At 37.2% G+C, this 21,913-nt stretch overlaps 1 protein-coding gene across 4 annotated transcripts in view; it reads left to right on the top strand.

The window, feature by feature from the left end:
* The window catches only part of LOC127963421 (plexin-B3), a 67,497-nt gene that overhangs the window by 13,602 nt on the left and 31,982 nt on the right, over positions 1-21,913 (top strand). The window contains exon 1 of one of the 4 annotated variants that reach the window (XM_052563329.1): positions 13,448-13,608. The exons of 2 other annotated variants lie outside the window; for them this stretch is intronic. The gene's annotated coding sequence lies outside the window, so the exon portion shown is untranslated. Of the gene's footprint in view, positions 1-13,447; positions 13,609-21,913 lie in introns of those variants that run through there. One more of the 4 variants, XM_052563331.1, reaches the window with a different exon arrangement.

Below are 21,913 nucleotides of genomic sequence, written 5' to 3' on the forward strand. Positions count from 1 at the left end.
GATTGTAAGATTAGCAGCCGTGACAGAGCTCTTTACTCTTCCTGCGGCTGGTTGGCGAGGGAGTGTTCACTAGAGCTGTGTGTGTGTGCATCTGTGTTGGGTTCTGTTTACAGCAGAGGGTCTTCCCTGGCCAGTTTTGGGAGGATGTAGCCCACTCTCTCTCTCTCCGGGCCTCTGCGCACACATCCTGACGTCTTCTCATGTAGCGCTTTAATGACAGTGATCTCTGCCGAGAGGGACACTAAAACAGGCTCGCTCATTCAAGCCAAAATCTGCTTCTCCACATGCTGCTATCTCTGTGAACACCCTCTTCCTTTCTCTCTCCACAGTTATCCTTACTTTCTACTCTTCCCCTGTACTTCCTTTAATTCTGTTCTGCTCTCTGTTGTCCACTTCCTGTTTGTCTTAGGTCATATATTTATTTTTGTGCTTTCATCGACAGAGGGTGAGAAATCTGAAGGGTAAAGCAGAAGTCTCTGACAGTTAAGTGTGTGTGTGTATATACTGTATATATATATATATATATATATATATATATATATATATATATATATATATATATATATATATATATATATATAATTTATTTATTTAGAAATTAAACTAATTGAATAGTTTGTATTGTATAAAAGTATATTTAGGCTTATGTGTAGGTGTATTTTTATTACTTTATAGTCTACCCACATAAAAAACTAATTATGTATATGATATATAAAATGACATATATTTGTAAGTGTAATAAAAAAAAGTAAATTTTATATATACAGTATAATGAGTGTAACAGTACATGTACGGTACGGTAGTCACAGGAGATCAATCCTAATCCTTTGTACCAGTATTCTTAGTGACAAGAAAAAGCAGAAGAAGAGATGATCTACGCACCAACCCAAAACAAGAACGGTGTTTTCAGATTGCATATAAAGCAGAACTGGTTTTTCGATTTATTTTGGCTGATCTCTATTTCAGAATTGCGCACAAAATGCATTGCAGTCATTTCCCAAAATGTAATTTGTGTGGAATTTTTATGAGGTCTGCAAAGAGGAGAAAATACTGTATCAGGCAGATCAAGCTCACTGTTCACGATGCTCAAAATATGTGGGGGTTTATGTGAATGTACCTCTGAGAGGAGCTGACCGTCTTCAGAAATGTTTCAATGGCATTTTAATTTCATTTTGCCGCCAGATAATGCATTTTATTAAAGTAGTGTTTATTCAGATGCTTTGTTTACAGCCGCATTCGAGGAAACGTTGTATCCTGCTGTACCAGAAGCGCCACCTGCTGTCAGAGAATAAATCTGCTTTTTCATTCAGTCCGTTTGCTGTGTTTGTTTTGTACAGGTGTGTTATGTAGCATAATTTCACAAGTCACATTCTGTTTTTGCTTTAAATCTTGAAATTATACAATCTAATTCAAATCAATGTGTGTGTGTGTGTGTGTGCATATATATGTGTGTGTGTGTGTGTGTTTTATATAATATATATCATATCATATAATTCACACAGACACACAATAATAATAATAATAATAATAAAGCATAATCTTAAACTTAAAAGTTACTTAAAACGTAAAAAACAAAAATCAAAGAAAACAAATGTATAAATGATTGATATACAAATAAATAAACTATCTATATATAGTTTTGAGCCTGCACAATTAAATGTGTTCATTTGATTTATTAAAAAAAAAAACTTTTAGTCCTCTGTTCTAGAGTCAGCTTTTCCTTTCTGACCAGTAAGGAACTATGGGCTGGGTTTGAGAAGAGGAAGTTGATCCTAGTGCAGCAATTATGGCCAGTGTTTTCCCAGCCCAGTAATCTGAGTTCCCTATCAATATATGTTCAGATATGACACCATCATGCTCAGCTCTCCCCATCCTCACACACACACACACACACACTCTCATTCTTCTGTCCTTTAGCCCTCTTCCGTTCATCGTTTCTCTCATTTACTCTCTACATGTCTCTAAGCTTCCCCCCCTCTCGCTCTGTATGCCCGTTTTTCTCTTCGCTTCGCGCTCTCTCTCGTTCCCCTTTGACACTGTGTGGGAGTGAGATTTGCAGGGTAGATTATAGAGTGTGTAATAGTGTGTGTCAGAGGCAGGGCTGCCACTGTAATTGGTGCCTTTACTCCACAGCTGTCTGAGCCCAGCAGCATCTGTTTCACTGATCACGGACATACATGCGTCTCGTCAAGCGGGTAAACCCACCAGAGCATCTATTGCGTGCTTCTGGTTATTGATTTTCCTTAAGTGGAAGAATGTCAGCTATGTGTGTCACTGAAGTCTTATGGATGGACAGCATCTGTTGCATGCCATTAACTACCGCAGTCAACAATTTTAGCTTCCTTTTGAAAAAAAAAAAGAAGAAAAAAAAGAAACTTATTTACAGTAATGCACTTCTAATGCATAGCAGGCATGCATGAAGCAGCACAGATAATATTTAAAATATGCAATTATAACTATTTAGAGTTATATATAATTCTAAATTCATAATTTTTTTTCTTTAGCAGCTTGTCTCAGATGCTTCTTGAATGGGGAAGATGCTGCCAAGCTCCATATATAACAAAGAAAGACCATCATAAAGTGTGTATGACTTGTGAACCATATCACTTGTGCACATTCAAACTAATTAAAAAAAGATTTCTTATGTGGACAATCCTTCATCTGTCATTCAAGATAAATGCCTGATATCTTTGGTGTTATAAAAATCAGTTAGTCCATCGAGCATCAAAATTTCATGAAATTTGGCATGTTTACTCGGAATGTCCTGTTTTCCTTGCGTGCCAAGTTGTGTAAGGATTAGACCTTGTGCTGAAAAGATAAAGGCCAATTTTCGTTGTTTTAGGTTACAACCCAAAATATGTTGACCCCCACCCACCATCTGCTAAACTGCTGTTAAATCAGTCAAAAGGGTGAATTTTTTTTTTTTTTTTAAATAATGACTCTCAAATCTTCTTCACACTTCCACATATTAACACAGGCAGGTATGTCACAAGACACATGAGAACCAATGGTTGTGTTGATGTCAAATGTGCTGCTATGCATTTTAACTTTTAAATGTGTGCATGGATTTGTAAGCCACAAAGGGGAATTTCAGCAATTATTGACTAATATTTTTGACAGTTCCTCATAAAAGCTATCATATGACTTAAGAGAACTTAAAATAAGTTGTTTTTACAACATTTGTATTGCTTTTTTGGCCTTTTTGGGAATTGATAGCTCATGCATTCTGTCATTGTACGGAAAACAGCAGTATCAACGAAGAAAGAAAATTATACAGCTTTGGACATTTTGCAGATCATTCATTTGTTTTGTTAACTAAAGAATTAATGTGTTTTCCGAACATCTTCACAGTTCTGCTTTATACACACTGAGAAACAAGACAAAATTATTTTCAGCAGTTGACAGAAGAAGCCACAGATGCTGCTGGTAGAGTTTAAATACTGTTTATCCTCAAATATTGCTCAAAGACAGTGAATGATAGATAAGTTGGTAATCTGGATATTCTACAAAAACATCATCTTGTGTGCACACACATCCTTTGAAATCAAAACGTCTCGCTGCCGAATGCAAATGTGACCAGACATCTGCTGGAAGTAGTTGTGCATAAACGAATGTCTCTTTTCTTCTGTCTTGATCACCTCACGTTGAGATGAGTGATTGCTTATTCTTCCCCGCTATAAAACCCAAAAATTGTCTTCTGCTCCCATTTTGCAGTTCTGATACGATTGCGTTCCAATGTGTTTCCCTATAATTGAATCTCTTTTGATTTATGATGATGCTGCCAGGGTCTCGTGGCGCACTGTAGGTTGTGGTAATAAAATATTTTTTTTGTTTAGAGATGGGGATTGTGCTGCAATAACAGCCGTTTCCAAGTAATTGAGAGTTTTCAAGGATCAAATATGTTCTCTTGTTCCACTGCCATGTTGTTTGCCTTCGTTGTCAAACCTGTTTTGCCACATTGATGAGGCTGAGGTGAGCTGTCAGCCGCGGAGCCGTAACTCACCCGCCCCCCCGTCATTCTTTAACTGTGTATGTTGCCTCGGGCGTTTGGATACTGTACTGAGGGTCGCAGGAAACATTAAAGGGTTTCAGATTCCTTTTTGGATTGAGAGGGGATTGGGGACGGGCCACAACTACTACAGCAAGATAACAGCTTTAGATTGTGAAGGGTCTGCCTTTCAGGGCTGCATCTGCAGAAGTTGAGCTCAAGTAAGTACTAGCATGGCAATGTCATTGTTTTGGGTAAAGAGAGAGACACTGATAACCGGATTGGAAAAAGACAGAGGCGAACTCTTTAGTGGTGCACTCAAAATTATTATTATTATTATTTTTTTTATTTTTTTTTTTGCTGCTTGTTCAGAAATAAATGAGCTAAACAATTTTTTTTGTCTAGATCTCATTGAACTGAGATTCATTCATGTTCTGCTTCATTAATAATTTTTGTTGCATTCACTGAAACTGGGCAGTGGATTTCCAGTCCCAGCATGCTTTGCAAGGGACTGGATTAGGAGTGTAAATGTAAGTGTTGTTTTATGTGTTTTTGAGAAGGATGGAGAAAAGGAAAAATTGTTTTAATGTAGTATTTTGAGATGTATTTTAGATGACTTTCTAAATCTTTTTTTTTTTTTTTGCTGTTATGGTGATACTTTTTATTTTTATTTTTTAATATTACACCTTAGACACATGCTACCATTATTTTTATTTTTATTTTTTTATTTACTTTCTCTTCATCGTTCACAGTTTCCACAAAAATACTGATACTAAAAAAATGTTTTCTGGCCACCAAATCAGCATATTACTTTTGTTAAAACCATTACATGTACATTTAGCAGTCGCTTTATCCAAAGTGACTTACAGTGCATTCAGGCTATACATTTTTTTTAACTAACATGTGCTCCCTGGGAATCGAACCCGAACGTTTTGTGCTGCTAACACAATGCTTTACCACTGAGCCGCAGGAACAGACAAACCTAACATTTTTTAACTTAGTTGATGTTCAATTATATTGAGTAGAATCCAGTATATGCAAGTGTTTTTGAGTAAATGTAAAAACTTTTTCCGTGTTCAATGTTAAGTTAGAGTATATTGTAAACAGTTTCCAGAGTTCTCATTGTGGTGAAGAGTGGAGCTTGTGCTCAGGTTGTGGGGAGGATGTTGCATGCAAGGTTTTTTTTTTTGATTGTCTGACAAAGAGGACGAGCTGATGACCATATACAATTTGCAAACCATTCTATGTATTGGAAGTGGTGTCCCTGGCAGTAATTTATCTTACCCAGTTTAAACTAATAGTTAGCAGAGCACTTTTTGCATGCAAATGTGATAAAAAAAAGTAAGAAGCTTCTAGCTGTTGTTGATAGCATAATGTATCATGCATCTTTGTATCCATCCCACAAACTAACCTCAAGCTCTCTGCAGATCTCTGACAACCACAGAAGGTCAACTGAAACTCTTAAACGTCTTAACATCTCAATAGTAAACACTAACAGGTATTCCTACTCAAAAATGCATGAAATAACACATTTTCTTTCACAATTCAGTTCCAGAAATCCACTGTCTAGCTTTAGTTAATGAAAAAGCTGTTATTTTCAGATTAATTCAACCTCCATTTTACAAATTTAAATGGGTTGCATGTAAAGAAATTGAATGCTAATGTAAAACATGAACACAGAATTCCTCCTTTAACAATTTGGTTCAGTTCTCAATTCACACAACGCACAAGGTATCGGAGTTTGGTCTCTACATACTGTGCTAATTTTATTTGAAGAAAACCCATTTATATAATGTGAAACTGTAGTCAGTTGAAACAGGTTAAACCAAGTTTTTATTATTGGATATACTATGTAATGGCATCATTTGGGGTCATTTGATGCAATTTCAAGTTTTCCTTTCAATCCCCAATGTTGCAAAGACTAAAGACTCAAACCCAAAGAGATGGGGCTGGGCAGTATATAGAGTTTGTAAAATATATCAATATTTTATTTATTAGCAATTTGATATGAGGCAGTACTGTTTATCAATATACAGTAGTTTAATACGAGCACATCTGAAAATATACAAGGACACAGACTGAGCTTCTGTGGGAAACATGCTTTATCCAATTTGTTCTTAACATGTGTGCAAGCTTCATATTAAGGCCTTTAAAAAGTTTATAGTTTTGTTTCGCAGTAGTTTAAGCGTCTGGGCCTGTCATATACTCAAACAGAAAGGCTGCGTGTACCTCTGACTGACACACAGGCTACTCGCGATGTTTAATGTGTTTGAGATGTGCTGTCGTCTTGAATGCATAACTTACATTTCACAGGTTATCCTTCATCTGTAAATGTTAGAAAGCCATGTAAAATATTTCAATTTTTCTGTCAGAAGTGCATTTGCCTTCCGTTTTGGGATTCTCCGCTAGACTTCAGCTGCACGCATGCACACCAAACAGACTGAGCTCAATTAAATAGAAGCGCCATAATTATAATCACTCATGTAAGTCTATTTTTATGATAGCACTGACTGTAAAGAGACTGCAATGGAATAATCAAAATAGCCTAACACAACTGTGCTTTTGTTCTCGTTTTTCATTTTTAGTTAAGTGAATTTAACTTCTGCTTTAAAAGCCTTTTTTTTTTTTTGATTGTAATTTTACAAACCTATAATGAAATGTGATTTTAACCCTTTGTTGCACATAGCTTACATGGATACATTAATTTTGTAAATAGACTTTAATATGTATTGTTTTGTTGGACAACATTGGGTGGTAAGTAAAATAAATAGATATTAAATACAGATTTCTAAAATCCAAATACAATAACAATCAGATATCTCAAATCAGCCCAAAAATACTGAAATGTTTTGTTTTGCCCTTATCGCCCAGACCTACAAAGAGATAATCTTTATAAAACTTAAAACTCCTCTAAGCCCTCCTAAAATGGTTTGTTTAAACACGCCCCCACAGGTCTATGTCACAGTGTGGGAATATTTGCATAACGCCACCTAAATGTTCACACAAAGAAAGAAGGCATAACTTTATTGTTGCTGCCACCGCCGCCACCATGTTGTGAAGACACTGTGTGTTTTTTTTGCAAAAGCGGAAATACTTTCTTTGTTTGGCCTTCCAAGAGAGGACACGACTAGAAATCAGTGGTTAATTTCTACTTACAACACTGTTCCAGAACAGTTCAACCCAAATATTCCTGATCCTGGGAGAGTAGCCTACAATGCCGTCTGTAAGTACGTTCACATGTGTAAAGGATTTGCGACTGACGATTTGAACGTGAGTGTAGAGTAGCGCTTGTTTGTCGTTTTCCGATCACAAATGCAGACATTTTTATGTTTACGCCGCGTGATACGCAACGTAAAAAAGACCATTTAAGTCATTATAATCCATAATTATGTCCCCACTTGATGCAACAAATACCTTGTTTGGGTTTAAATGTTTTTGTCTCGGCACTCCGGGAAACTGCATCACAGTATATTAAGGGACATAAGATTTCTGTCACACGCTTGAGGTGTTCATAGAATCACAATGGACTGGATGGCTGCCCAATCAGCGTACCTGCCTTTTCAGACCTAAAAATCTACGCGTTTCAGAAAGACGAGGCATAGGGGAGAAACAATAACATACAGTATGTAGAACATAATGTGTTTTTTAACTTTAAAATGCATAAAAATTACACCCAAATCACAAATTAGTGTTCTTTAATGGTGCAGTTTATCCCACAGTTTGTGCTGCAGACGTGATTGATACCTCAAATCATGCACTCTGTTGAGGAAAGGTGTGCCAGTACTTTCCTAAGCAATAAAACTTAGATTTTTTCCCTGGTGAACAATAAAACTGTGGAAAAAAAAAATCCCATAAGTTCACCCAAATCATATCTAGAGAGCAGAATATCATAGAAACCTGAGGGTGGACTTGCCTAGTAACCACCCTAGCAACCACCCAGAATACCTTTTGCACATGCAAAGCACACATTTTCATCAGACGATGTTAAAGTGTAGTTGCACGTATTCCCCTTGTTTTAATCTGGCTTTTTCAAAGCGTTTGTGTTTCATACTTCACAAAGTCGCTTAATTTATTCTTTTTTTAGTCCCATTTTCTGCTTTTTCTCCTACCGCTCAAATTTGCTACAACACATCAATTATTCATATATTCAATTCATAGTCAATTAATGTATCCCAACTGCTGTGACGAAGCGTTCCGAAGAGGACACTTTAATATCGCGCGTGAGGTGCAGGAAAACTTATTTCTTGTCTTCTGTAGCCTCGGGGGCTTCTGGCACTGAAACGCAAACAAAAAGTGCTCGGGAATCCAGCAATGACTTATTATTCCACTCAGAGCGCAGAGAGAGCTGGATATTTGGCTCGTCATGTAAAAAGGAAACTCTGCAGCAGAAAGAGGTCAGCGGTCATGTCCAGCCATAGAAGCGCCATTCAGGCCTTGACGAGAGGCGTCCAACATGCAGGGAGGTCACGGCGCTTCCGTTAACACACATACTGTCATCTTTATCAAGTCTTGCTTTGATACTGTAATAGGCATGCAATTTGCGCACTTAAGTGGGCAAAGCGGCTTTCTGTGACGTTTTTTGAGGAGTGACTTTTGGGAATGAGGGAGGAATGTGGACTGAAGTTTGTGTGCCCTTGATTGTGAGAGACTGTTTTCTGCCAGCAATAGAGATGGGCACATGCATGCACGCTTTCTTGCTTTCACTCATTTATTCAGTTGTTCAGCAGGGTTATTATCAGTAACTAAAGCAGTAAAAAAAAAAAGTAGAAAACGTGCAAAATAGACTTTTAGGTATTTAATTTATTGCATCTGTAGATTTCTATGACAATGCATATCCTTAAAGGCCATAGACCAGTTTTATTCCTATATTTATTCCTTATTCCTATATTATTAATTCTAAAGGTTTTTACAGAAGGTTTTTTTTATTTTTGTTTTCCTAACTGTATAGAACATTGTATTCCTAAATACGCGTTGACAATGTATTTTTTTCTGGCTTTTGTGGTGTCAATGAATGCATGTTAGAGCATATTTAATGATACAGTGGCTCATTTGCATATTCAAACATGGCATTTGAGAAAACTTGTAATACAAAAATGTTTGTAGTAGCAAATATAATAAAAAATAATAAAAACAATTTTATGTGAAAACTCTGTTGTAAAACTTTAAAATGAAAGTGAATCAGAATATAAATATATGTGTATATATATAATGTATATATGTGTGTGTAATTTTTTTTAATGAATCTAAAGCTATAGTATATCAATGATACTAAAGTAAAATGTTTACATTTAAGAGTGTCTTTAAATCACTCATTTGCGTACTCCTACGCGGTGTCTCTCTGATGCTCGTTCTGTGTGGTTTTGCTTTGCAAGTAAATGTCAGTGTTTTGTTTTTGATTCAGCCACAGGTTCTGCAAAGTGCATGAGGTGTGATCTGAACTGCTTTTTTGAGTCATTTGGCATCACCAGGCAAACCACAAGGTTCACAAACTTGCTGATGAGGTCTTTATTTAGAGACTAAGTCCATGTTCTCATCCTGTCCTATTAATCTGCTGAGGATTTCCTCTTTCTAACTTTTCCGAAACACTGGTGGAGTTAAAGGTGTAATTCATCCACATGAAAGTCAATTTTTCTGATATTTTTTCTTTGAAAGTTTTTCATTCCACACATAAACCGTTCCATTACTGAAAAAAAAAAAAAAAGTTGTCCATATAACTTAGGGGGGAAATCCTTAATTATGTATTTATAATTGCAATACTGTATCTCAAATAGTGTAGCATGATGCTAGTAACACCAAAGTCATGGGTTCAGTTCATAAACATGAACTTAAAATTTACACTTCTGATAAAAGCATCTGTCAAATGCATAAATGTACGTAAATTTGCCCTGGACTGCAGCTGTCTAACGTCATCGCCCCTCAGAATATTGCAACTGGTTAACTCACCTTTTCTAAGTATTTATGTAGTATTACATTATTTTCTTTTACAAATAATTCTGAAATTTTTGCCTGTACCTCACACAAACCCAGTGCATGACTTTGACAGTCGCATCTGCTGTGTTAAAAATATCAACATACGGGATCGGGCCGACATGGGGGTGAGTAAACGATGACAGAAGTTTTATTTTTAGGTAACCTAATCCTTTAATCAGAGCATAGCCAGCACATTAAATCACCTGTTTTTAGATAAACCTTGTTTATTTGCTCTAGCCATAGGCTTCTCTTTTAACTTTAAACAATGTCCCTAGTGTGACACGCATCCCACAGGCATCTATCTGAATAAAATGGATTATTGCTTTCAGGCATCCCTAAGAGCTTTTCCCTCTGTTCCGGAATATTAACACTCTGGATATGTATTGATGTCTGATCCGGTGTGGATGTGCATGTGTGCGTGTCTGGATGTGTGCGTGCTCTCTATTCAGCGTCTGTCCTTGTGTGCCAGGGTGTATTTGGACATGAAGAGCCGCTTCGAGTCCTCCTAACAAATCAGCATTGTTCTGTTGTGGGCCCAGTCCTTGGCTCCAGGAGTGTAAACAGACAACTGTTGGGTGCTGCACTTCCTGCCAAAACTTCTTATGTGAACATACGCTCCGAGCCCATTCCTCCAAACTCGGTCCTCCGCAGTCGGAAGCACGCTGCTATTTCGAATTCCCTTCGGTTTTATTTTAAAGCAATTGTAATTAAATGCATGCCAATTTTCATCTTATTGCTTACCGCATCTCTTCTTCGCTCTCCTCCCCCTCGCTTTATTATTTCAGGGATGCGTCCATTTTTGTTCCACCTGCCAATAATGGTTTCCACCCACCGCCGCGCAGATTTCCCCCCAATTACTGCATGTCACCCTTTCACCCCACGGCCCCCTCCTTCCCTCCCTCTCGGTCCATTCATTACGCTCAGCCTGCATCGGTCTCTCTCCCTCTCACTCAGTCTTTCTCTGGTCACTCTGTCCGTCGTCTTCCCCTCTTTGTGTGCTGGATTAATATTTTATGAGCTCCTTGATGACGGGTGTTCACTGCTGGGCAAACAGCCCCAGCTGAGCCCCCCCAGTCTCCCCGCATGCCTGCTCATCAGTAAACCCGCTGGGGAGCCCTTCTCTCTCAACTCTCTCCCCTTCACTGACTCTCTTGCTTTTTCTATCGCTTTCTTCTCCAGCTCTGACTAAATACAATGAGCCGTTATCATTTCTTTGCTGTGTCAAGGAGATTTTGTGCTTTTGTGTGAGGCAGGGTTGTTATAGTTAACAAAAACTAAAACCATAAAAAACAAAAAAAACAAAAACAAAACCCATAAACTGTATAAAATTAAATAAAATAGAAATAACTTGTTTTATTTGAGCCAGTTACCATGGAAACATTTCTTATATTCATTTATTTTAACAAAAAAACTCAAACTAATTAATAAAAACTAACTATATAGACATACATAATGAAGAAAAAAACATTAATTTCTGCTTTGCCAAGGTGCCAGTTGTTTAGTTTAAATAAATGTACTAAAATAACTAAAACGAAGAAAAAAAACAGATATATGTTTTAAAAAAAAATTATAATATATGACGACACACAATAAAATTAGAAAAACATTCAAATTGTAATGAAAGCAAAAAAAGTAAATGCATAAATATTTTTTTATTCTCATTTTCATTTAGTTTAACTTGACATACTAAAAGTAAATACAGTATTAGATTAAATTTATTAAATATGTAGACATTTAAAAATGAACAAAAATATAAAAATTACTAAAACGACTATGAATTAAATCAAATAAAAAATATTAAAGAGTGTAAATCAGTCATACAAAATAACACCAAGTAAACTTTATTGTATTTTTAGCAGATTTCATAGCAATGGATAAAGACAAAACCCAGTTCTTTCAGGAAATTACAGTGACATGTTGTAGACAGTCACAAAAACTAAAAAGACCATGGTAAATATGGACAAAAAAATTTGTAAGTACTGTATAAAACACACACACACACACACACACACACATTCATACAGTACTGCACTACAGTTAAGTAATACGAAATTATACAAGGCCCGGTTTAGATTCACATCTGATTCTAGTTGATTTCTTCTTGATGGAAAAAAAAAGGTGTATGTGTGTATGTTGCACTTATGATTTTCCCTTTAGTATCTTAAAATGCATCCCTTTTTTAAAACACTTGTAGGTTGACACCGTGGGAAATGTCACAGTTGGGTGACATTTAACAAATAAAGGCCAGCGGATGGCAAAGGATCTATTAAAGACGGTGCGTTTGAGAAATCTGCATTCGTTTCAATTGGTATTGTGTGAACCCGACAGTATCCGTGTCAAAACTCGGTGCAACTGAAACAAACGGGTGTCAAACCCCATCTGCTCTCTCCAGCTGCGGCGCGGAGAGGCGTGTCCCTGCCTCCCCCCGCAACACCCCAAATCCACCCGACATGTGCCTTTAAATGCAGCGTGCTTCAGTTCATGCCCGAATGCCAGCATTAAATATTAAGGGGAGGTACTGCAGACTTAAGTGGTGATTTTGGGTGGATTAAAAATTTTGGTTGGATTTAATTTTGATTCTCTGACATGTTACTTGAGCTAAAATGTTACAAAAATGTATTACATTAGAACTGGTTAGCAGCCTATATTTAAGAAACCGTTAATATACAGATGTTCCATATATTTTCACATGCACAGACCACTAATTTTAAATATTGCTTCTTAAAGGATAATTCTCATAATTCTTAAATGGGTTTTTGAAAAAATGCATGTTCATATCCAAATGTGTCCCTAAATATGTTGTATAATAAATCTTTTGAAAAATGTTGTGATGGTTTCTGTGGGATCTAAATCACTTTTGATAAATGCAGATTTGTATTATTATTATTCTTAATTTGCATATTTTAAGATTAAGTCAGAATGCAAAAAAAAAAAGTTTTCATTAAAGGAGCTGTTAATGATTTAATTTCAGCCATTTTTCTAACTTCAGACCAAAGCACTCTCCCTTCGCCCTCGAATTGATTGACAGGCACAGAGTGTTTTTGATTGATTACATTTTCTAATTGGCAAAATATCACTCAATAGTATAATCATTTTAGTGATATCCGTCAGATAATACTGTGTCATTATGTTTGATACTCCTTAAAAACGATTAGAGCACCTTTAATGAAAAGGAAAACGCATTAACACAGAGTATCAATAAGCACAATAAATACTGTGAGGGGAAAGTCAGTAATGCTGATGATGATACAAATAATATTTAAATGTAATAATCATAAATAAGATAATAAAATGAAATGCTTTGTATTGCCTCATCAACAACAACAAAAAAAAGTAATGTATGAAACCTAAAATGCAGATATAAAAGCAAAATGTTTTGTCTGTGTTCACCTGTAGTATCTCCCTCACGTAAGGACAAGCCCCGCCCACTCCACAAGCGCTTTGCTTCATGACGTTCGGAAAGTCCCGCCCACTCCCCCAGAGCCGCTCGCGCTGCTCGCTGGAGTCTGAGCCGCTTCACAACAATGTAGCAGACGCATAATGGGATTTACCGGGTTCACTTTCAAACGTTTGGTTTGTTGTTGTTTTAAAAATTAACAAGACTTTCGCTTTGACTTCAAAGGGGATGAAACGCAGTGTCGCTGAATGAAGTGAGTAGCACAGTTCGCTGAGAAACTTTTTTTTTTTTTTTGCGTTTTTGGATACTGAGCGCTGAATCTGTTAATATGTAGATGCTTTGAAAAACACGCGGTGATCATCTTTTGCTGTTTAAAGATTGAAATAAGTACATTTTAGGTAAAAAAAAATACTTTGTTTCTGAGGGAAATGTATAGGGTAATGTTACATTAAGGTATTGTGGATGTCAATGGAGAAGTTCTTATGATCTTGAGTTCATTAGATTAACTAGGCTAATGTGATAAGGAATAATGTATTGTTTTCATTTACCTGACAGGAATCTCATTTAGTATTTCATAACTTACCATCAGAGCACTGAACTTAATGCATCTTTGTGTTCAGCTCGATGTTCAGTATGTTCTGTTTATATTTAATAACCTTTCAGAAGGTTGACAGACCTCTGAGAGTATTCATTGATTTTTGCTCTTGCATTCTGTTTCAAGCTCTAACAAGCTTCACTTTGATAGAAAAAAAAGAAACATGAAAAGCACAATCTTTTTTTAAGTGTCTAAGTGTAGTTTGCAAACATTTTTAAACTAAATGGGAATTGCTGTCTTAATTACATTTGTTATTTAATGCCTTTCATTTTTCTTTAATTGTTTCCATTCAACTCTGTTTATAAAACTTTAATGGGACTGATTTAGTCTGTCAATGTAGATAAATGATATCACATCAATGTCATTGCATCTGAAATAATATTATCAGACAGCTGCATTGACATCCTAATCTCCAATTAATTCATGGAGACTAGTCAAAGACCTCAAATGCCACGCTAACCTGTTGTGGAGTGGATCTAATGTATTCAGGCTTAATTAGAAGATAACTAGATGTTTAATCACATATTTACTCAGTGGTTTCCAGCCTCTGTATCAGCAGCTTGCGGTTATTGTACTATTCCTCCGGGAGGTGTGGCGTGCCACTCTAGGAGTCGCGCTCGGGATTGTGTCTTTTCAGCGAGCCATACCAAGTTTCATGAAACCCGAGCATCTCTTTTCACGCTTTCTTTCTTTTTTCACGCACTCCCCCCGTTGTTATGACTCCATTGTCTCCTTTCTAAACGCCTCCTCCCTTTTAGTCCCTGAGGAGTGGTGGGTTTCACCTTGCGTTCAGCATATGGGGGGTGTAATTTGCTGCTCGTGTTGACATTCTTTTATTGTTTCGTGTTCCCGGTATCCACAAACAAGTTTTTCCTCCCTTTGGTCTCTAATTTGAAATTGCACTCCTGCGAATTTGCATTTTCTTTCCCTCTTCAAAGGCAGTCCTTATCTTGTAAAATGTTTGGCTTGTAAACGCTTTAGGGAACCTTCATTCAAAGTCATTATTATGCTCCCTGAGCTGGGCAGACAAAACATACAGCTGTGTTTTTTTTGTTTTGTTGTTGTTGTTTTCAGCCTTTAAAACAGCTATTAAATAGGGTGTGTAATGTACAAAGTAGCCCGTGAATTTAGTGGCAGCTTCCTTCCTGTCAGTTTCACTGGAGTGAGCGTGTTTATCTGCCCCCATCAAATAATTAGTGTTGCATTTTTATGCACACAGATGCTTGTCAAGCTGGTGATGAAAGCAGTGTGGGCCGCTTGCGAAGTGAGAGAGTCTGCCGGTGTGAAAATGAGAGCCGAGGGTGAAACCTAATAATCATCATCATACGGTTGATGGTTCCAGAACTGTTTTTAAAATTCACAGAGAGTAGATGCACTTCTCACACTCATCCAGCTTATGAATATAGATGTGCACCTTTCTAACCTGCCAGAACTGTTGAATTCAATCAGCGTCAAATTGAAATGGCACTTTAAAAAAAAAAGGTTTACTGTGATTACCTGTAGGTTGCATTCAAAAGAGCCACATTTTCCTGCAGTTTCACAGAGTTCGCCTTTGATAGAAGCTTGCTTGAGCATCATCATATCTCCCATTGTGGCCATTACTGCTCATTACCATCAAAATAAGATGTCATCATATTTGTTTGTTCAGAGAGGTGATAATTACAGGGAGCCTTAGATGATTGGTTGCCTGACTCACTCGGTTCGACCGCGGCCGTGTTTTCTCCAGTAAAAACTCCTGCAGGACCTAAACGGCACTGCTAACCTCTTGCTCTCCTCGCCAAAACGCCCTGATGATATCAGATATCTAGCAGCATGCGTGAAATATGCACAAAATATTCATGAGCTCGGTTGGAGAGTATAAAGCAGCGATGAGGAGAGGAGGCTTTGCTGGAAACAGAGGACAGATTGCAACAGAGATATAAAGATAGTTGAGTTAGCGCGGCGGGAGAGAGAATAGATTGAGTAAATACGAAGCGGCGAGTCTTTTCTATAAAATATTAGGGGCCCGAGTAGCATACAACTGTCAGAGATGAAATATGCACGAGGTTACTTTACTAATCGGCATATTTTATCACACTCCCGCTCTGTGTTCTTCAAACAGCCAGATGCGTTCTCTGTTGGTTTTTTGCCGTTCTCTTCTTTTTTTCAATTTTCCCCACCTTCTCTCTCTCTAGTTCCATATTTCCCAAAGTATCATCCCCTCCTGCTTGGGAGTAGAGTATGGAAATGAGAACTTGCCCACCCTCCCTCCACACAGAGGTGGTGATTAACCACTGCACACCCCAGGCACACACACTCACAAACTCTCTTGCACGCTCACACACACACACACACTTGGTGTGCTGACACTTTCATGCCTGGCATCAAAGAGACTTGTAAATCCCAGTCACTCTCACTCTCGGTACGCATTCAAAGAGCCAACACTGTAATAATCAGCGGCAGCTCTGCGATGTGCCCATCTCCACCAGACATGATGCGTGTTGTGAGATGCTTTGTCTTTGTCTCGCACTGAATTTCCAGGTTTATTTCCACCCTGACACCTGCGTAAGCATGCCACAGTCTCACCTGCTGCGACAACCCCACCAATCTGTGCCCGATCTGCTTTGTGTGATGCGATGCAAATGTGATCTTACCTTTTGAGAACTTAAGTCAAAAATGGCTTGCTTTTTTAATCAAGCTTTTAAATGGTGTGGTAATTAAAGGCATATATGATAATTATATCTGCATTTAATGACTTTGATGACTTTCCTTCATCTGTAGAACATAGAAGATATTTTGAAGTCTTTTGAAATCAAGTCTTTTTTGATTAATATATGCACAGACAAAAGGTACAAAAGCTGTGAATGGAGCGGTAACCTTTCAAAAGGTCTACCTTTGTACCATATTTACCCCTTAATGGTGCATATTAGTAGAACATATCAGTAACTAAGGTTTACATATTTGTAACTAAACGGTACATATTAGTAACTTTTGAAAGGGCACCACCCCAGTGACAGCTTTTGTACCTTTTTTTTTTCCTGAGAGTGTACAATGTAAGTCAGTAGACTCCAATTTAATTGTTTTTCAAAATATCTTTAGTAACACTTACTATAACGTTCCTACATTAGTTAACATGAACTAACAATGATTAATACTTCTAAAGCATTTATTTATCTTAGTCACTGTTGATTTCAACATTTACCAATACATTATTCAAATCAGAAGTTGTATCTGTTAATATTAATTAATGGACCTGAGCTGACACGAACTGTAGTTAAATACTGTACCAAATGTATGTTAGTTTTGCATTAACCAATGAGACCTTTTTGTAAAGTGTTACCTTGTCATCTTTTGTGTTCTGCAGTGTAAAATAAGTCATGCATGTTTAGTGCGACATAAAAGTGAGTAAGTGCTGAAAGAATGTATATTTTGGCTGGACTATCCAATTAATTTACTACATGCTACTTGCATTGTCTTATGAAATCAGACACTTTTTAGATGCTTTATGAATTCATTTAAATGATGTTTGATGTTTTGATGCAGTGGTGCATGTCGCAAGATGCTTTGTGTCACATCAGATTTCCAGGTTAATTTCCACTCAAAATCTTGCTGCCCCCACCTGCTGTGACCACTCACCCGACCTACGCCCTCTTTGTGTGGAACATACAGACTCGAATGTGAAGCCAACTTCTCATCTGAGAAGTTCACACCACAAGGAAATGATCCAATTAGTCACAAATGTCATGACTTGCTTATTTTTATCGAGCTTTTCTAGAAGGGCGTGATAAGCAATCATGAATTTGAATGCATCTGCTTGTACATGCAGAACTTTGCATGAACACTCCATTAGATTGAAGGATGTAACCAAGTGTTCAGTTTTGGGGGGGAATTGTGAAGTCATTTAAAAATCAATATTGATCAGTCGACATCTCTAAATACTTTAGGGATGCATCTTTAAGGTCAATGGTATTTGTGCCCACCAAAACCTAAGTATTGCAGCCAGACTATATTGTCTCCGTCAGTTCAGACAGCAGTTCAGACTGCTTTAAATTAACGGAGACGTTTTGTCAGATGTCAAGCCTGCCGAAGCGATTTCTTCCTCTGATAGCGCAAGCACACAGCATGGGTGGGGTTCGTATGTCTGTCTGTTGGCTCACCCCCATTGAGGAATCTTGGCCTCTGAAGCTCATCCCATTTTTTTTTAACACACACACAGAGGCTCACTCTTTTTTTTGGGATGTGCCAGTTGCATGCTTTGTGTGATGTCCTTCATTTTTTGTTGGGTTTGTCTGTGTGGAAAGTGTGTCTGTCTGGAAGAATTGTGTGTACTAATAAGCTTTGTGTCTGATATTGTGTTTTGTGTGTTATGCATTCAGCAAAGAAATTAGACACACATGCACACTATAATTACTAGCGTGTCTCTTTCTAGAGGTAATGAGTGTTGAGTGAGCGTAGCAACCTAGTAAGTATGTGCTTTGTTTTAATATGCTGCTGTGCAGCAGTGGAAGTTTACATAGATTGTGAATGTACACACATACACAAACTAAAGAAAGGGGCGGCACAAACTGTTCCAGCAAGGGACAATGGTCAGCCTGCAATCAAAATGGCTATCCATAAATTGGTTTGCACCTTTCAGGGTGATAAACTATGCTATCCCCTATTTAAAACGTTTACATATTGCAAAAGCTGTTATTAGCAATATGCATTAAGTATAATAGCTATTTGTATGGTTTTGCAATAGTTTGCTGCAAAACCAACTTCTATTTATTTCCTCCCTTTGTCAAGTCCCAGTTCTTTGTGTGTGCGTGTGTAAGGCAGAGCTCGTCTCCAATATATATCCCAAGCTTTTTCACAAAGGCAGTAGCTATTCCTCTTTCCTAGTGAATAGGGAGTGTATTCTCACTCGCTCCCATGATGCCCCGAAACAGTTATTACCATTTAAGTCGAAAAATGGAGATGAATGCTGATGCTGCAAAAGCTCAACCTAATTCAAGCTGTGAAATTGCCTGTTTTGACAGTATAAGAGACCTCCTGCATGCTCCATTTTAGCACACTTTTGTTCTGTGCCATTCTCACCCTGTCTGCTGCTGTTAGGTGGATCTGTGTAGGAATGGTTGCACCCTGGGTGGGATTCAATCGCAAGCTCTCCGTTTTGCTTCTGTTTGCCACTCTCGGTTAGATTTTCAGTGAGGATACGGTGGTGGTGACACACCCTCTAACTATTAAAAGGCTCTAGGGCTGTAAACGCCTCACTGATTTATTCATGTAAGACTGATACATGTAGCCTTTATACATTGTCTTTTTGATACCACTGTGATATCCTACTTTTTATCTTAATTTTAAACCAGGTATGCAAAAATAGTCAGAATTTGGAATGTCATAAGCATTTCCCGATCTCTTTCTGACTGTAGAGTTCATTAGACTGCTTTTGTTACTGTACCCTTAAGACTGCTAAATATAAATGACCTCTGTTGTGATTCATAGGTGTTCCTGTAGGTCAAACAATGGAGCATGATTGTTAGCAAAGACAACAGCAGGAATTCGATTCCCAGGCAATGCATCAGCCAAAAAAAGTATGACTTGAATTCAATGTACATCAGTTTGGAAGAAAGCATCAGCTGTAAATGTAAATATAGAGATTTGCTGACTTTGTTTACTGGCTTTGTTCACATGGTCATTCAAAACTGTAGAGGTGTTGATATTTATATAGACTGACATCGTAGCCATGATGAATTCTGCACATGCCAAACTACATTTAGAGGTAGTCAGAAACAAATGTGGAAAACTATAAAAAACTGTCAATTAACCTTTGAACTAAAATGAGTTTTAAATTTGGTGGTTGTGTGCAGTTTTAGAAAATTTAATGAGAAAAATAATAAAAAAATGAGTAAAAAACACTAACATGACATTTCGAAACTACTTTGGTTTGCCTAACATCAAAATGTGTCATAGCCTATATTGAACTTAATTTTTAATAAAAGATCAAGGGAAATGTAATTTTTTTTTATAATATGACCACTTGAAAAAGTGCTCTAAAATGCTTTTTTTTGTGCTGACTGGGGAATATCTAAGCATGTCAGCTTGTTATCAAAAGTGTTTTTTCCACTCTGAATGCAAGTCAGCATCATTTAGATATTCCAGATCCTGTTGTGCAAGAACTTGGCCAAACTGGTCATGACAAAGGATAAAACAAATCATCTGGCAGTCTGTAGGCTCTCTGAGCTCGTTCCTTTTGATCATGTTCATTAAACGTGGATAGCATGAGTCCTTAAGCAAGGTAGACAAGAGACACCGTACAAAGCGATGTTCAGCTTTCAGCTTTCATAAACAAGGTGGCGCATGAACTCTCCAATCCAAAGCCTAATTGAAAAGAAGTGGCTAATCTCAGCAGCATGTCAAACTGTCCTTTTCTCACCCACCAACCCTTTGAAGGTGGAGACGAGGTAAAATGTTATGCATACTGATAGACTCTAGCTTCTCTGGAATTTTTTTTCCCCTCCTCTCCTTTGCTCCTTCTCTTCATCTCTCATATACTAGGCCCTCAAGACTTCTTGGCTGCTGTGATATGAATTAAAGATGAATCTTTCTTTTCCCTCTATAACTTTCTTGCTCAGAGACTCGGTGTCCTCTGATACTTTTTCTCCTTCAAAAATGGAATCGTGTTTGGCGTACTGGCAGAAATTAGTCAAGCCTCTATCTAGACTTGACTTGAAGGCAAGTGTAACTATTACTATTGCTCATACTTGGGCTTAGGGATTTGAATGAACTCCTAACCTTAAATATTATACCTTGGTGTGTAACTCATCTCGCACTACTTGTGCTATGGATGTGAATGATGGCTCAAATTGTGTGTCTTAATGAGAAGAGTTGTGCTGTGTGGAGTTCAATTTAGTTCTGAAAAGAGAGCAAATTAATATGTGTAAATTAGGGCTGTGCGATATTTAAGATAAATACGATATGAGATACCTTGTTAAAAATGCGATATTCGATATGTGATAGTGTGTAAAATCAATTTCAATTATATTTGAAAATATTGAAAGTTTTAAAATGATATATAAGCAAATTGTTTCATATTCTTTCTTGGAAAAGAAAGAATCACTATAGTTTCTGAAAGTGACCAGCAGTGCTTTAGCATTACATAAAAAGTAATGTCACAAATCAGAAAATGAAATTTTAACATCAGTGTGAACATACAAACAAAAAGATGTATGACACTAATTTTATATCATTGTAACTTTGCTTTCCATACACTTTAAGCACTTCTTCATATACCACAGCAACAACTAGTCTTGGAAAGTTCAAACATGATTAAAGGCAAGTGAACAGTCAGGAAAAAGAAAGAAAAAGAAAAAAAGTTATACACAACCATAGATAAACAGTATTATTCAGGTACAGAAATGTTATAATTAAGTGTTCGCTGTATGAATTAAATTTAGATTAGTCTTCGTTATAGCTGTTTTGTTGTTTGATTAACATTAGTGACATATTCAGCAGCACGTATTTATAGGCTGCTGTCACTTTAAATCCGACTACACGGATCCATTATAATGAAACGCATCTGATTTCTTACAGCTGTTTATATTCATTTAAAACATAACCCACTGTGTTTGAGGGGATAATCGTCGAAACTGTAGTTCTGTGGGTATGGGTCTGTTCAAACATGAGGAGATGCGAAAGATAAATCAACTCTGTGTTCGCACACCATCTGAAATGTGTGCGTGTGTGTGTGTGTGTGCGTGCGTGTGCTTCAGATGTGAGACAGACCACAAGGCGAGATGGCAAGGTGTAGTTTTCTGCAACTTATAGCACTTAACTCTTTTTAACATCAAGCAATTCTCTGCTATATGCGTCAAACTAAAACGTTGACCTTTTACAACGGTTTGATTCAATTAGCCTATTATTACAATTATTCAGATATCGCACACCTTTGCAATATCCATATTGCGATATTTACATTTGCGATATTTCGATAATTTTTATATAT

This window comes from Carassius gibelio, chromosome B8 (genome assembly GCF_023724105.1).
Source record: "Carassius gibelio isolate Cgi1373 ecotype wild population from Czech Republic chromosome B8, carGib1.2-hapl.c, whole genome shotgun sequence".
NCBI classification, from domain to species: Eukaryota; Metazoa; Chordata; class Actinopteri; order Cypriniformes; family Cyprinidae; genus Carassius; species Carassius gibelio.